The sequence below is a fragment of the Pinus tabuliformis genome, chromosome 9 (genome assembly GCF_031772625.1).
Source record: "Pinus tabuliformis cultivar Carrire ecotype Pingquan chromosome 9, CPIR1, whole genome shotgun sequence".
NCBI lineage: Eukaryota > Viridiplantae > Streptophyta > Pinopsida > Pinales > Pinaceae > Pinus > Pinus tabuliformis.
The window spans coordinates 1,431,630,771-1,431,636,802 of record NC_142307.1 but is presented as its reverse complement, the minus strand read 5'-3'; the positions used below and the strand labels follow the sequence as shown (position 1 = coordinate 1,431,636,802).

The following is a 6,032-nucleotide window of genomic DNA, read 5'->3' as shown; positions in this document are numbered from 1 at the left end:
TGATATATGATATTTGAAGTTGCAGTTGGATCTGGTTATTGTTGCAGAATTCTGTTATTTGTTCTGTGTTCTGGTGATTGTGCTGTTGACAGGGTTTCAGTGTTTCAGTGATTCAGAGCTTGATGATGCTAGTATTGACTGATTTTGTGCTTCAATTATATGATGGGTCCAGTATGAAAATTGGATGAAATGTGGCCTTCAGATTATGGTGTTGTGCTTCAGGAGTATCCAGTCTGAAAATGTATGAAACGTGGTACCTGGAGGATGAAAGAGAAGGTTGTAGCCTTCAGTAGGTCAGCACCTACATACTAGTACATCAGCTAGTACAAGAGCTAAGGGGGTGGTAGCTCCCTTACAGTAGCAGCTGGAAAACGAGTAAAGGTTGGAGCATTTCAGTAGGTTGGCACCTACGTACTCGTAAATGGATTGGCTAGTACAAGAGCTGAGGGGGTTGTAGCTCCCTTCCAGGAGAGTCTGGAGAACGAGAGAAGGTTGTAGCCTTCTACAGGTAGAAGCCTGCGTACTGGTATAAGAGTGCACCAGTACAGAACTATTGTAAAAGAAGTTTCTTATTAAAAAGAAGATTGAGACGACTTGCAGCAGGTGGTTTTCACCCACATTGGGTTTCCACCTTATATCATGGTGTTCATGTTTGCTTCTTGTGTGTGATGATCTGTTCTGTTTTACTGCTTCTATTTACTGTTCATATGGTTAATAATGTTCTGATGCACTCATTAAGGATCAACTAACTAAATCATAAGTTTACTGGATATACGCTGGTTGCGTTAATCACAGTTGCGTATACACGCGGTTTGCCTTAACTGAAGTAGCGTATATGAATCTGAATATGGAAATGAAAAGTTTTATTGCTTTGATAATATTGATTCACCCCCCCCCCCCCCCCCCCTCTTAGTATTATTTCCAACAGAATAAACAACAATATATCCAATATATGGAAGGCAGTTATAAATGTTATTCCACTCACCCGGGAGGGCATTACGTGGAGAATAAAGGATGGAAATGTTGTCCGTATTGGCACGGACCCATGGATTGGTTTTGGCAATGCTCACAGGCTGCCTGCAGAATTGTTAGGGCACTTACACAGCAGGGATATCACACACATCAGGCACATCGGTGATAACAACAATTCTTCCTTTCTACAGCAGGCTTGGAAAACGACTCTCGACTTGGACATTCCTATACAATGGCAGCAAGATTGGCATGACTACACGGAAGCTCTCACCCAGGCTCACATTCGGCTTACTGAAGGCCCGAATGAGATTATATGGGCTTTTGCCAAACACGGATCATACTCTCCTAAGGAGGGTTATATTAGATTGATGGAACCTTACAAACCCCAGGACATCAACCCGACTTGGAAATTTCTCTGGAAGCTCAAAGCTGCCCCACGAACCCGCTTACTTATGTGGAACATTTTGTTCGACAAGATACCAACGAGTCTAAATTTGATGAAAAGATATTTCCATGGCCCTTTCTGGTGTCAATTGTGTCGTAATGATGAAGAGAGTACTGAACATCTCTTCCTTAACTGCCCCATCTCCAAGGAGCATTGGAACTCCATTATTGCTCACTATCCAAGCTTAAAAAACTGGCATGGCCACAACATTAAGGACGCCTGGAGCACCTGGTGTGAAAATCAAAATGGAAAATCCAGGAACATGCCTCTCCTTATTTGCTGGTCATTATGGATTGCAAGAAATCAATCTATATTTAACCACAAGATACCCCATTGGCCTGCTATCATGATCAATACTATTGCAGATTACGATCTTCTTCCCAAGGAGGACTCCAATACCCCTCCCCGTATTATTAAGCCAAAAATCATAGACAAAACAAAACCGTGGGCATATTTTGATGGTTCTGCACAGGAGGCGGGATGTGGTGGTGGTGCCATACTCTATCTAAATGAAGCTCATTGTTTCAAGATTCAAATGAGATTAGGCAGGGGAACTAACAATTATGTTGAACTTTGCACTACAAAACATCTCATACATTTTGCATTAGAAAAGCATTGCAGACATCTACAGCTGTTTGGTGATTCCAAAATCGTTTGCAACTGGTTAAATAAAGCATCTCACTGCAATGCATTTTCATTGAGGCATATATTAGAAGAGGCTCACAGACTGATATCTACTTTTGACTCTTTTGCCTGTCGCCACATTTACAGGGAGCAAAATTCGAGGGCAGACTACCTTTCCAAAGAGGCAGCGTTTAGACAAAGTGATCACTGGCTGATACAGGAAGAGACTGATGGGACCTTTCACCAACACTATCACAGACCATTTGTGGAACACAGGGAAAATGGGCTATAAGCCCTACAATTTTTGTTTTAACTTGTATATATTATGTTATTTATATCCTTTACACTACATGAACTACTCTCGACATATAGTACCGTTTTTGTTACTCAGATTCCCTCTCTGAGAAGAGATGGAATTCAAATTTTTGATTAAATTTCCCTCTATAAGAGAACAGGCACAGGAACAGTGAAACTGTCATCAAGACTCCCTGCATGGAGATACAACTGAACTTTTTTGTCTATTTTTTAACTCAGATAAGCAACTATGCATCCATATGCATATGCACTAGCATCTACAAAATGTAATTTCTTATATATTAATAGAAATTACGACTTTTTTCCAAGGAAAAAAAATAAATAAATAAATAGATTTCACATTAACATAATAATAATAATAATAATTAAATTGAAAAATCAACTTAATATAAATAAAATAAAAAATATTAATGTTAATGTTCATATTAATATTTATACTAACATTTATATTATATTTCTTATATTTATTAACATTAAGTTAAATTTTTATTAACTATTTTATAATTATAATAATGATAAAATTAAATTAAATTAATATTAATGTTAAATCAAAATAGGAAAAACTTGTATTTTTAGAATATTAATATAATGATATCAAAATATAATATAACATAAAAAAATATATATATTAATACAGTACTATAATATTAATGTCATCGTTGATATTAAAAAATAATAGTCTTATTTATTATAATTGCATTAAGACTTTAACATCCTAATACTAATATTATTAATAATAATAATATTATTAATATTAGTATTAACATTAACGTTAACATTAACATTATTCAAATTATAAAATCATTACCATTTAAATATATAAACACTTATTCGGACTGAAATTGCCATCCTAATACTAATATTAGCATTATTCAAATTAATAAATCATTACCATTCAAATATATAGGCACTTATTCGAGCTGAAATTGCCTATCAACCTTTCAGGCAGCCTATCAACCTTTGTAGCACCAAATTCAGTTCCAATAAAAATAAATTATGAAATCATTACCATTTAAATTATTGGCAATTTTCTCTGCTGTAATTGTCTATCACCCCTTTTCAGCGGAAAATTCGGTTCAGTGGCTACGCCATTAATTTGAGTAAAAACAAACTATAAAATCATTACAATTTAAATGTATTGCCACTCATCTCTGGCTGTAATTGCCTCTCAAGAGGGGATTTTCGCTTCTAGGATGGAAGATTCAGGTGAAGAGGAAGGAATAAGAGAGGGCATGAATATCAATGGTGTTAGAAAGGGGAAGAGGCACTGGTTGCTGATGGGCATAAGCGTTATAGCTCTTGTGGTGGGGCAGTCTGCTTAGGCTCTTTTGAGCAGGTTTTACTTCACAGAGGGCGGACATAGCCGTTGGCTCAGGTCGTTGTTGCTGTCCATTGGATGGCCGGTGCTTCTTCTGCCAATATTGCTGAATCCCCAGAGAAAATCATCGTTGCAGACATTTATTAGCACCAGATATGTTGTGGCCTGTGGAGTTCTGGGTGCAATATCAGCTGGAATCGCCATGCTTTACTCCTTCGGAATTTCCTTTCTTCCCGTCTCCACGTTTTCTCTTCTCTGCGCCACAGTGCTGGCTTTCAATGCCCTGTTCTCTTTCATTTTACTGAAGCACAGGATAAGCCCCTGTGTTTTTAATTCGATTGTGTTGCTTACCTTCAGCGCTGTTCTTCTGGGAATCCAATCCAAGAACGAAAGACCAGGGGGAGTAAGCAGAGATGAATTCATTATGGGATTTGTGTGCACTCTTCTTGCCTCTGCCAGCTATGGACTGCTTCTCACCTTGTTGCAGCTCGTGTTCCAAAAGGTGGCAGGGAGGGAAAATTTTAGCGTGGTTCTCATCATAGTTACCAAATTCGAATTCGGATTCGAATTCGAATTCGATACGATACGGAAAAAATTCGACTCTATAAAATTCAATACGGAAAAAATTCCACACTATACATTTTACAAACTCTTATATATATATATATTTATAAATTTAAATAAATAATCATTATATTCAAAATTTTAATGAAAATACAGAAGTTGTATAAGTTGATTTTTTTTCAAAATAGAAGTTACTGTTTTTTATGTTTTATATAAGAGTTATTGATTTGCAATCAATTTGTTATTTTATAATTTCTTGTAAGGTAAGAATTATCTTTTTTTCTTAATTGCAATTTGACATTTCATGAAATTTTCTAATTTAGAAATTACTATTTTTTTATTTTTTTCTATAAAAATTATATTTTTTATTTTTATTTTTTTCCAATAAGAATTATCAATTTGGTAATATAGAAATCACTGATTTTATTTTTTTCTATAAAAATTGTCAATTTTTTCTACTAAGAAATAGCAACTTGCTTAATTCATTATGTGATTACAGAGGCAATACAGAAAATACCAATTGACTAATTCTTCTAAGACAATTTATAAAAAGTAATTGATCTTAGCATTAATTTTGCCTTTCTACATTATTTAAAATCTTCACCAAAATTGTCTAGTTCCAATTTCCAATTTCCAAACTTGTTAATACTTTTAAATTTATATACCTACCCACCATTTTCTAAATTTATAAAATATATTTAAACAATGTTTGAAAATCTCTTAGTTTGAAAAATTGTTATGTATTTACTCAACCATGTAAATTTTTATATGTCAAACTGCAGATCTATTTATTGTATACCTTCCGTATGGCCATTGTTCGGCCATTGTTCGGTGTAGCGAAACACAGGACATTGTTTGGTGTAACGAAGCCCATTGCGTATGAACACGTTAAAGGAGGAAGCAGGAGAGTAACGAAGCACATTATTCCGTATTCGTGCTGGGGTGCAGAACACGTTAAGGGAGAAAGCAAGAGAGAAAGCGAACTGGAGCAGTGACCTTGACAAAAATTAGCACCGTACCGAATTAGAATTCTCCGAACTAATCGCCGTACCGAACCGAACTGGCGAATTAACGTATTTTTTTCGCCGATACGGACGAACTTGGTAACTATGGTTCTCATATCGCAGGCGCTAGTTTACATGGTTGCAGCGTTGATTTGTACAGTGGGGCTGTTGAGCAGCGGAGATTTCCGATACCTGGCGTCCGAGTCCCAGCGTTTCAGGTTAGGGAAAATGGCGTACTGCATGACTCTGGTGTGGTGTGCTATAGCAGCGCAAACATTTTCCATGGGGATGTTTGGCCTCATTTTCTTGGTTTCTTCATTGTTTTCTAATGCGGTGAGTGCCGTGACGCTGCCCGTTGTTCCCATTCTTGCCGCGCTTTTGTTAGAAGAAAAACTGGACGCGGTGAAGATAGTAGCCATGCTCTTGGGGGTCTGGGGATTTATTTCCTATGTTTTTGGTGGATACCAAGCTTCCAAGGATGCCGCTTCTGGTTAGAGGTTTCTCTAGAAAATGTAATTTATTTCTCTAGTTGATGTTATCTATCATAAGAATATGTTTTGGACACTCTCCCATAGCATAGTGCATTTTTTATCGTAATTGACACTTGTGTCGTAAAGGTTTACATCCTAACTGTCGCAATTGGAGATAAGTGTCGCCTTATTGTCATTTCATTGTATATATGTTGGTATTGGTTACTATGCATCTTATTTTCATATGTGTACGGAAAGAGCTAACCAGCCATCCCCAGGGTATTTAATGTTCAGGGATATACACGCAGCTTAGCCGATAA

The 6,032-nt window shown here is 36.4% G+C and overlaps 1 pseudogene; it reads left to right on the top strand.

Annotated features, from left to right (window-relative positions):
* Window positions 1-3,549: 3,549 nt before the first annotated feature.
* Window positions 3,550-5,737, top strand: LOC149153932 (putative purine permease 11 pseudogene; annotated as a pseudogene).
* The last annotated feature ends 295 nt before the right edge of the window (window positions 5,738-6,032 follow it).